Source organism: Aotus nancymaae, unplaced genomic scaffold (assembly GCF_030222135.1).
Source record: "Aotus nancymaae isolate 86718 unplaced genomic scaffold, 86718_ANA_hifiasm-v0.15.2.pri h1tg000079l, whole genome shotgun sequence".
NCBI classification, from domain to species: Eukaryota; Metazoa; Chordata; class Mammalia; order Primates; family Aotidae; genus Aotus; species Aotus nancymaae.
Genome location: NW_026988494.1, coordinates 15,900,504 through 15,912,554, shown reverse-complemented (window position 1 = coordinate 15,912,554; position 12,051 = coordinate 15,900,504).

The window sequence follows — 12,051 nt, the reverse complement described above, 5'->3', positions numbered from 1 at the left end:
TAATAAACTTGCTTTTGCTTTGCACTATGGACTTGCTCTAAATTCTTTCTTGTGAGATATCCAGGAATCCTCTCTTGAGGTCTGGATCGGACCCCTTTCCCATACCATAGGCATGTGATCATTATAAAAATATGTTAAAATATGTTCAAATATATTATTAAATGCATCTAAGTATGAGTCTCATGAAAACCCACTGGGCCCCCTGTTTTAATGCAGAGGCTGCAACCTCAGCCTCCCTGTGAGATGAGGCACGGCAGTTAACACCAAAATTTGAATTTAGTTGAGTACCAGACAATACTGAGGTATTGAGAGGGTGGTTATGAAACCAAGAAAGCATTTGAAATGAAAAACTTGAAAAAAAAACAGACAGACAGGCAATATGCAATGCAGGCTGCATTAGGCTCTGAGCTGCAAATGTTCAACATCTTCTCTGAAGTTTACTCATATAATCATGTGGTCAATAGAAATCACTTATGAAAATGATTTTTAAAACCTCAAAAGCTGATTTATTTGCAACAGGCTTAGTAGATATTTAATTTTCTGTAATATTCTAGTAGAATATTCCCTTTAAGGTACAGCTTTATTTGTTGATTTTTTTAAACAACTACAAAGCTTCGTATATATTTCTTAAAAAAAAAAAAAACTACAGAAGCATATTTCCCATGAGAAACTCTACTTGTTTGTGTGGGAAACTATACAAAGAAGTTTATTAGCAATAAGATTGTGCATGATCATCAGAATGGCAAAGTAATCTTTTTTAACTGAGTGCATATTCTAATCCTCCTGTATGATTTATGTGAATAAAATCTTTGAAGTATTGTTGAGGAGGTAATCTTAACTAAATTGAACTTGACAGTAGCCCTTTATCCAGTTCCAATGTGCTTAGACTTTGAGGCGCATATAGAATCAGAACGAATACTGGTTTAAAATATGATTCAGTAAGTACATTCCAGCAGTAGATAAAGCACCTCAGGGCAATGAAAACTGCATTGAATAAAAGTAGCTTCAACATCCACAGTCTAACATTTCTTTTGGGGCAGGGGAGAGATTTAGTTTGATGGGCTGGTTCACTTCATTTTGTATTGTGGTGGTAATATCTAAGGAGATAGATAACCATTTTACAAATGCCCGTTGTAAATCCAGTTGTGCCCTGCAGAATCCCAGAAGATTCCAGAAGATATGGGCTGCAGGTTGCAAGGCACCATTGGGTTATGCAGAGTACCACTTAGACAGCCTTATTAGCAGGCTCATCGAGGATCCAAGGCTTAGATGAGCTGTTCCACATAGGAAAGATTCTGAAAGAAAAGAAATTTGTCCTTTTAAGTACCCAAATTTAAAATGCCTATGATATATATATATAAAATATATATTATATATTACATATATACATATATATGTGTGTGTGTATGCAAATAAGTGTTTTAAACAGATTTTAAACTTTAGTGTACAATTTGAGCCCTCTCAAAGAATGTTTTCTTGCATCATTTGCAGAACATTTTCTTGCATCTTTGATTCATGACTATGAGCATGTAAACAATTAGACCACTGCTTTGTAGGATGTTATCCCAGCAGGTATTGAAGCGTGTATGGTGGTTGGGCACTACAACAGTGTTTTTAAAATGCTAACATGCTTTTTAAAGAGAAAACAAATTTCAAGGCCCCTGACTTAGTTTGGGTACTCCTGGAGACACTGAAATAAGGATTTGAGGGCAAGAACTTTATTTGGCCGGCGTAAGGGAGTAGGGAATGAAGACAGAAGGGCGGGAAGCTCAATCACGAGTACAAGAGTGTGTTTTCAAGAAAAGAACTGCAAGGACAACTGGAGCTTGACCCTTCTTGTGAACTTTGCAAAATGGTGCAGATCATGTGTCTTGGAGCTAAATAAGGGTGAGAAAAATGAGATATCTATTCAACAAATTCCATCACCTTTGGTTCAGAGCTTCTCCTGGGATGTGTTCACTTCTCCAGAACATGAACAAGCATGCTTTAGTGGCCAGAGAAAGCCCCTAGCAAAGGATTGCAGGACATAGTCTTCTCGGCCTCTATAATATCACAGCAACTGTGTATGCTCATTAATCAGGGCTTCTTTATTGCATCTTGGTTAACTGGAATAAGAAGCTTAAAATGCCAAGGGAGAAGATGTAACTTTAGATTTAGTGGAAACTTCATTCTAGCTGCTTCTAGACGGATCCCTCTCCCTACCAGGAACCAGAACCTCTGGCCCAGCATGGCCAAAAGTTGTGGAAATGAGAAGCACAGGTTCTCCAAGTGGTTCCTTGACCCATGCCTTTAAAACATGGACACTGTGGTGGGCTAACTTCTTAAATTAAATTAGAATGGGGCATGATGGGGACCATAGCCCTGCTTCCTACCATCCAGCCCAAGATGTGATTATTACTTTTGTTACTGTGGATGGTGGGGGCATTTTCAGGTGGCTCCCATTTGGCCTTTCATACTATACAGAGCAGGGACTAATGTAAGAGTTGCCAACTATTAAAATAGCCATTTTGATTACACATTTGGGCAGCAGAGAAATTTCTACTTGGCAATTCCATAGATCTGCTGGATTTACTGTGAGATGAACTTGGATCAGGACTTCAGAATTCATTTGTCCTTTATCTGCTTTGTGCTCCCTCTTGTAAAAGGGGCCATAATGTTACCTTAGGTCCACTGCATAAGTGTCCTGCCTCCAACGACTGGCGCTGCATTCTGCTGAGAAAATGTAGGCAGCAGTGTAAATGTGTGCCTCAGAATTATTTCACTCACAGGGAGAAAGAGCTGAGGTATTTATACACCAATTCCCTCAAGTAATAGATTAAGGGTTGCTGCCAGGAGGGTTAATTCTTTGCAGCATATCTGGCCTGCTATATGTGCGGTGACAAAGAAAAAGAGGCCTCAGTTGCAGGCATTGGTAGTTGAAAGTGAGTACCGTGTGCACTACTAAAACAGTAAGAGCCAGGGAGATACATGTGGGACACTGTCATTATCTGCTACTTTTAATAAATTTTTAAAAAATTTTTATTTGAATTTTATTCACTGCATTTAAAAAATACCTTATAAACATAAAATGAATTATTAGCTCCTTTGTTTATATCTCTTAGAAAACTATAAAACCTACCTACAAATAAATTAAGAGCAAATAAAGTTGCAAACCTACAAATTAAAATTAACATTAATTTAATAGGAGATAATGGTTTGCTAAAACTAAAATGCCACATAAAATTATGGATATGATACTGACTGCTAAGAATTTTCTTAGTTTGTATGCTTTTATTATCTATAAAGACTCAACTTCTCCTGCCATTTTTCTATTCTTTTCAATAATTAAAGAACTTCCATTTATATAGTGAACCATAAAATCATTTACCTTCCCTTGGCTTGAATGCGTTATTTATACATTAAGCTCTTTTCTTTTCTTCTTCAACAATTAAGGTATTATAACATAAATGTAAATGCAAACACTGGAAGGGAAATTTAATTAAAATATAGAAGTTTTACATTTTCTTTTTTTTTTTTTTTTTGAGACAGAGTCTCGCTCTGTCGCCAGGTGCCAGGCTGGAGATGGCACAATCTTGGCTCACTGCAACCTCCACCTTCCAGGTTCAAGCAATTCTCCTGCCTCAGCCTCCCAAGTAGCTGGGACTACAGGCACGTGCCACCATGCCCAGCTAATTTTTGTGTTTTTAGTAGAGACGGGGTTTCACCATGTTGGCCAGGATGGTTTCAATCTCTTGACCTCATGATCTGCCTGCCTCAGCCTCCCAAAGTGCTGGGATTACAGGCGTGAGCCACCGTGCCCAGCAGTTTTACATTTTCATGGATAACTTACAAACACTAATTTCAGAAATAGTGTTGCACTGAATTGTTAGTGAGAATTGTATCCATTCTAAAAATTCTAAGTTGGTCAATATGAAAATTATGGTTACAGAATAGAATATGAATGATATACTTCTTAACAATATAATATAGATAACATATATAATACATATACACATTTATTTTAAAATACATAAATAGCAAAACCATTTTTCTTATTAAGAGTCTAAAGTTATCTTTAGGCATCTGAAGGTATCTAAATATTAATAAATAAATAACAATAAGTTATAAATAAGATATCTAAAGATTCCAAGACTATCATAATAATACCATAAAGTTGAATGCTACTCAAACCTCTTAAAGATTTTACTGTTTTTCTTAATTTTAGAGTGATTTTTAAAGCAACATATTTTGCAATAAAGAAATACTAATCTCAATTTTTTCAATACCTTCAGCTTTACTTCAATAACTTTTTCTTTGGTGGAATTAAAATTAAATTGAATAATATTAATTTTGAAATAATAGGTACACCATGATCCCTAGTTTTTGAAACTTTTTCTTCCTTCCTTCCTTCCTTCCTTCCTTCCTTCCTTCCTTTTGGCTGAAATTATATTTACTTTTAGGCTATTACTGTTTTGGAATGATGAGATTTGGGGGAATTTTTAATTTTCTTCAATTTTTATTATTTATACATATTTTTACAAAAATCAGAAAAAGAAAATGCAGTGCAATTAAACTTAATTTTCATTATTTTAAAAATTATCTCACAGCTTTTGTATTAATCTAAAGATCTAGACATGATTTTAAATGAATCCACATAATCAATCAGTCTGATTTCTAGAAACCAGCTGTCCCAGACACAGGTGATATTGCAAAATGCATATGTATTTTCTGTATTATGTATATATTTTATATATTTTAAAAATATATATGGGTATGTATGTATTTTGCAAGGGTCAGGAAGGAGTTGTTTAATTAATCAAGAGTTTCTCTCTTCAACCTAAATAAATGGAAGAGGTTGGTTATTATTCTCTACCTATTTATGGTTAAAAGTTATCACTCCTCTATGGTTAAACACATGGTTTAGGTCCTGAAATTTAGGGTTATTATTAGTGCTTTTAGAATTAACAAGAGCCAGTGAGACCATGTGACAGGGTGATTATACTAGAAGGCACAGGAAACTAAGAAGTTAATCCTCCATATAGTTCTTGAAGTGAAATGGGATGAAAATCAAAACCACAGAGAGAAAAAAGAAACTTTTAGAAAAAACATACAGTTTTCGAAAAAATAGTCTTGGAATCTTTAGATATCTTATTTATAATTTTTTGTCATTTATTTATTAATATTTAGATACCTTCAGATGCCTAAAGATAACTTTACACTCTTAATAAGAAACATGGTTTTGATATTTATGTATTTTAAAATAAATATGTAGAAGTATTGCATAATGGCAAGAACCACAATTACTTTTGCACCAACCCAATATAATGTCCTGAAAATAGGCAACAAGGATCAAGAAATTTTCAACTCACCAACACGTAAACAGTCTATATAACTAAAAGATTATTTTACTCAAAATCTAATGCCAACCTCAGCTACCACTGCAATTCCATCCCTTGGTTCAGCTGATTATGTTTAGGTTATATTTCGCCACTGACATTCACATGTTAGAGCTTACTAAGATTCAGGCCTATTAAAAACAGATTGGACAGGATGGCTTGAAGCCAGGAATTCAAGACCAGTCTGGGCAACACAGAGGGACCCTATTTCAAAAAGAAATCTTTTTTTTTTTTTTTTTCTGAGCAGTAGGTCTCAACATTAGGCTTAAAGTATTCAGCAAACCATGTTGTAAACAGGTGTGTTTCATTTAGGCTTTATTGTTCCAGGAAGTGCACAGGCAGAGTAGGTTTAAGTATACTTCTTAAGGGCCCTAGAATTTTTGAAATGGTCAATGAGCACTGGCTTCAACTTAAAATCACCAGCCACTTTAGCCCCTAACAAAACAGTCAGCCAGTCTTTTCAAGCTTTGAAGCTAGGCATTGACTTCTCTCTATCCATGAAAGTTTACATGGCATTGTTTTCCAATAGAAGGCTGTTTCATCTACCTTGAAAATCTGTTGTTTAGTGTAGCCACCTTCATCAATAATCATAGCTAGATCTTCTAGATAACTTGCTGTAGCTTCTATATCAGCACTGCTCTTTACCTTGCACTTTGTTATGGAGATGACTTCTTTCCTTTAACCTCACACCAACCTGTAGCTTCCAAATTTTTTTCTGTAGTTTCCTCACTTCTCTCAGCCTTCATACAACTGAGGAGAGTTAGGGTGTTGCTGTGGATTAGGCTGTGGCTTAAGAGAGTGTTGTGGCTGGTTTGATCTATCTAGACCGCTAAAACTTTCTCCATTTCAGCAATAAGGCTGTTTTGCTTTCTTATCCTTTGTGTGTTCACGAGAGTAGCATTTTTAATTTCCTTCCAGAACTTTTCCTTTGTATTCTCAACTTGGCTAACTGACACAGAGGTCTAGTTTTGGCCTATCTTGCCTTTTGACATGCTTTCCTCACTAAGTTTAATTATTGCCAGCTTTTGATCTAAAATGGAAGATGTGTGACTCTTCCTTTCACCTGAACACTTAAGAGGCCATTGTAGGGTTATTAATTGGCCTAATTTCAATATTGTTGTATATCAGGGAAGAGGGAGGCCTAAGGAGAGGGAGAAAGATGGGGGAATGGTTGGTTGGTGGAGCAGTCAGAAAATACATGTATCGATTAAGTTCTCCATTTTACATGGGTGTGGTTTGTGGTTCCCCAAAACAACTACAACAGTAACATGAAAGATCCTTGATCACAGACTACCATAACAGATATATTAATAATGAAAAAGTTTGAAATATTGAGAGAATTACCAAAACGTGACACAGAGACATAAAGTGAGCAAATGTGGAAAAATGGTGCTGATAGACTTGTTCAGTGCAGGGTTGCCAAAACCTTTCAATTTTTAAAAAATGCAGTATCTGTGAAGCATAATAAATCAAAGTGTAATAATACAAGATATGCCTGTGTTGATACATACATCATCATGGATGAATCTCAGAAATATTTATGCTTTGTGAAAAAAGCCAGATCAAAAAAAATGCCTGCATGCTGTACATGGAAAGGAGGGTGTGGGTAGGGGTAGGAGTAAGGAACTATGAGGGGCAAGAGGAATTTTTTTTTTTTTAATTTTTGAGACAGGGCCTCACTCTGTGGTCCAGGCTGGAGTGCAGTGGTGCAATCATGGCTCATTGCAGCCTCATTGTCCTGAGCTCAAGCAATCATCCCACCTCAGCCTCTAGAGTAGCTGGGACTATAGGCACATGCCACCATGCCCGGATAATTTTTTTTTTTAGAGAGATGAGATCACACTATGTTGCCCAGGCTGGTCTCAAACTCCTGAACTCAAACAATCCTGCCACCTTGGCTTTCCAAAGTGTTGAAATTACAGGCATGAGCCACCACACTTGGCCCAAGAACAAACTTTTGAGGGTGATGAATCTATGAAACTATCACCACAATGAAGGTAATGAACACCACTCTCTTCAATGTGGTCAGAATGTCATGGATGTTTTTATGTTGTCAAAGTGTATCAAACCACACACTTTAAACATGCAGTATCATATGCCAATAATACCTCAATAACACGAACTAGACTGAGGCTATGTGGAATGAAATGAAACTGATCTAGTAAGTAAAGTTATTGAAAAGTTATGGGATTAAATTGAGAGGGAATTAGGAGAGTCCTTCTTTAGGCAGGAATGGGGTGAATTAACCAACACAGTAGGAAGAATCATTATTCCTTGTACTCGAGTGAGTTGAGACTTCACAATGTATCTGTTACAAAACTAGCCAATCACTTGCAGTCACCAAATGCAGTTGCCAACCCGAGAGTTTCATTATCTTTATATGCTATCTTGATCTCCAAGTGTGAGTTCCACTAGTGCATTTTAAAGGTCTCTTGGCCAAAGCATCATGTGCTGGGGCTTAAGAATTAATTTCATTTCTTTTCCCGCAGAATTCTGAGCCGACTGAGAAATAGACACAAACCTTGGGTTGAATATTAGCTTTGACTTACTGTAATTGATTGGCAGATTTATATTCCAACACCTTCTCTTATGATATAAATGTATGCTACCACCACCTGGATAACTGCAGCTCTTCCCACAGCTCTCCGAGGCAGGGACAGCTGTAGCAAACTCACGTTTTAAAAGTAGGTTCAGAGGGAGAGTGACAGATTCTGTCTATTCAAGTAGCAAAAATGTCACTGAGAGAGCTACTTGAGAAAATGTTCAGAATTATAGAAGGAGTTTATTGTCATTATATACAGGAAGCTAATTATGAACTACAAACACTTAGAAAGCACCACTATAGGGAGCATACTCTAGTGAAAAGAGTTTTACATTGATTGTTTTTTCTTCACACAGACTGAAAAGTCATACAGTGAGTGACCACCATTTAATATAAATTACATTTTTCATTATTTCCTTCAACACTGAACCAAGATTAGGAGGCATAGTTTTGAATCACCAACTGTTTTCTGTAAATAAATTGGTGAATTAGCATTCAGGTGCAAATTCTTTATTTTTTCTGCACTAATATCAGTACAGTTTTATTCATTTGATACCTAGTTCATAAAATAGTTTTAAAAAAACTGAAATATAACTTCTTCTGAATTTGCAGGACAAATAAAGATGATAAATCTAATTAAACACATATTATGTATTTCCTTTGTTGATGTTGTTGTTGTTGTTTTTGAGACAGAGTCTAACTCTGTCACTGGGGCTGGAGTGCAATGGTGCAATCGTGGTTCAATGCAACCTCCACCTCCCAGGTTCAAGTGATTCTCATGCCTCAGCCTTCTGAGTAGCCAGGATTATAGGTGTGCATCACTGTGCCTGGCTAATTTTGATATTTTTAGGAGAGACGGGGTTTCACCATGTTGGCCAAGCTGGTCTTGAACTCCTAACCTCAAGTGATCTGCCTGCCTTGGCCTCCCAAAGTGCTGGGATTACAGGCATGAGCCACCATGCCCAGTCCACACACATATATTTTATTTTAAAAGTGAGTTGCATGTTTCTGTTTCATAATACAGTGGGATACTTTTGCTGTCTGCTTATTTTTACTTAATAATACTATACTGATGACAATCATAATGCCCACCTAAAAAAGCAGGAAAAATGACAGAAAAAAAATCAGGCTGGGCGTGGTGGCTCATGTCTGTAATCCTAGCACTTTGGGAGGCTGAGGTGGGCAGATCACTTGAGGCCAAGAGTTCAGGACAAGCCTGGCCAACATGGCAAAATGCTGTCTCTGCTAAAAATACAAAAATTAGCTAGGCATGGTGGTGCATGCCTGTAATTCCAGCTATTTGGGAGGCTGAGGCACGAGAATCACTTGAACCTGGGAGACAGAGGTTGCAGTGAGCCGAGATCGCCCCACTGCACTGTAGCCTGGGCAACAGAGCAAGACTCTGTCTTAAAAACAAAAACAACAAAAAACAAAGAACAGACAAAAAAAAAAAAGGAAAACATTAAACAAGATTGACAGTTGTTTAAATGATTCAAATACAAGGCAGAAATTATAAATTAGATTAAAATTAAGTCCCAACTATGTACTGTCTACAAAAAAAACCAACTTTAAATGTGAAAATTCACATAAGCTAAAAGTAAAAAGATGAAAATAATATAGTACATAAACACAAATGATCAAAAAATCTAGAATGGCTATATTAATATCAGACAGGATAGAGAGAACAAAAAATTTAGTAGCCATAAAAAGACACATTCCGTAATGAAAAAGACAACCGTTTATAAAGAGAGCATAAAACCCCTATATGTCCATGAGCACAATAAAAATAGCACCAAAATGCACAAAGCATAAAGCCAAGGAACTGAAAAGTAAAGTAGGTAAGTCCACAGTTATAGCTGAATATTTCAGCCCTCATTATCTTAAAGAGCAAATAGACAACAAAATCAATAAAGAGAAAATTTGAACAAACCTATAACTTGACTTTAACAACTTTTATGGAATACTGTAAGCACAAATAGCAAAGTACACATTCTTTTCCAAAGTACATAGATATTTTCAAAGATGTTTCATACTGAAACCAAACACATTACATTCTCTATAGAATTAAATTAGCAGTAAAGATAAAAATATCTAGAAAATCTTCAAGTGTGAAAATTAAAGAATACAATCATAAATAACTGTAGGTTGAAGAAAAATATCACACAGGAAATGAGAAAGTATTTTTGAATTGTATGAAAATGAAAATACTGTTAAAAATCATGTGACACGGTTTAGAAAATGCTCAGAAATTCACAGAATTAAATTCATATATCAGAAAAGAAGAAAGATATCATACCAAAAGTCTATGCTTCTTCCACAATAAACTAGAAAATGAAGAAATGAAATTCAGATAATAAAAAAAGAGAATAATAAGGATAATAGAAGAAACCAATAAAATGAAATTCAGAAAAGAGCAAAAAGTAAGAAATAAAACCTGAACTGGCTCTTTGAAAACATAAAAAAAAAAAAAATCATTAGTTACCATTATTAGAATAGAAAAGAGGGAGAGAGAAAGCAATGGCAAGATAGAAATTGAAAACATGAATTGCAAATATTAGAAATGAGCAAGAGATCAATTCCTACAAATTATAAAATGTTAAAATGATGCTAAGAGACTACTATGAACAACCATATGCCAATACATTTGTCGATTTAGCTGTAATAGCATATTTCATATGAAGATAAAAAGTACTGCACATAAACAAGATGGCAGACTAGGAGGTCCCAGCCCTTGTACCCGCCCCCCCGACACAAAATAACTTTACAAGCATCTCCAGATGAAAATAAGTCTGTGAGAGCTCTGGAGTCCAATTAAGAAGCTGCAGGAACCAGTGAAGCAGAAAAATTGAGGATAATTGCAAAGAAAGGGGTAGAAAGAATAGTATAAATTTACTTACATTACTCCATTCTTCAGACTAGCAAAGCTCAGCACTGAGAGGAACCCATTGGCTCCAACTTCCCCAGAGAAAGAAAAGCAGAGCAAGAAAACAACTGAGGACCTCATCTGGCTTAGCCATAGCCATTGTCCTGGATCCCGGTAGCCTTCACTGTTGAGGATACTCACAGTCTTTGCTGATGTGAGCTTCAGCTGCTGGAGCCACTCAAAACCCATGTTGTTGCACTTCCCTGATGCTGGGGCTCTTGACCTCTCCCTAATTTTGACAGTTGGCACCACTGTACAACCCGAGAACTATTAACCTTGTGCACCTACTGAACCAGCATTGTCATGCCCCTCTGAACCTGCCATCACCACAAAACTTATATAGCCAGTGCCCTCAAGTCCATCACAGGCTAAGGTCTTTCTCTACTGAAGCTGTCTGTAAAGTCTGAAAGAGATACTTCCTTCTTCAAATATGTAGACACCAACACAAGGCTATAAATAACACTAAAAATAAGGGAAACATGAAACCACTGAAGGAACACAGTACATTTTCAGTAACCAACCTCAAAGAAATGGAGATCTATGAATTGCCAGACAAATAATTCAAAATAATTGTTTTAAAGTTCACCAAGCTGCAATGGAACACAAATAGATAAATCAGCCATTTCAGGGAAACAATACATGGGCAAAATGAGAACTTCAACAAGAGATAAAAGTCATAAAAAAGTACCAAACAAAATGTCTGGAATTAAAAAATACAATGACTGAAATGAAAAATGTGAGTTTCTAAAGCAATCAAGCAGAAGAAAGCAGTAGTAAACTCAAAGGCAGATCATTTGAAATCATTCAGAGAAGAAACAAAAAAAAAAAGAAAAAAAGTGAAGAAAACCTATGGGAGTTACGTGACATGATCAATAAAACTAATATATGCATAATGGAGTTCCCAAAGGAGAAGAGAGAGAAAAAAACAGAAAGCTTATTGAAATAAATAATGACTGAGAATTTCTCAAATCTAGAGAAAGAAATAGACATTCAGATTCAAGAAGCTCAAAGGATCCCACACAAGTTAAATATAAAGAGGTTTACACCAATACATATAATAAAATTGGCAAACGTCAAAGACAAAGAGAATTTTGAAAGCAACAAGAGAAAAGCAACTCCTCATATAGAAAGAAATCTCCATAAGATTATCATTGGATTTCTCCAGAGAAAGAGGGAGCCAGTCCAAGAGAGAGTGGGATGATATATTCAAA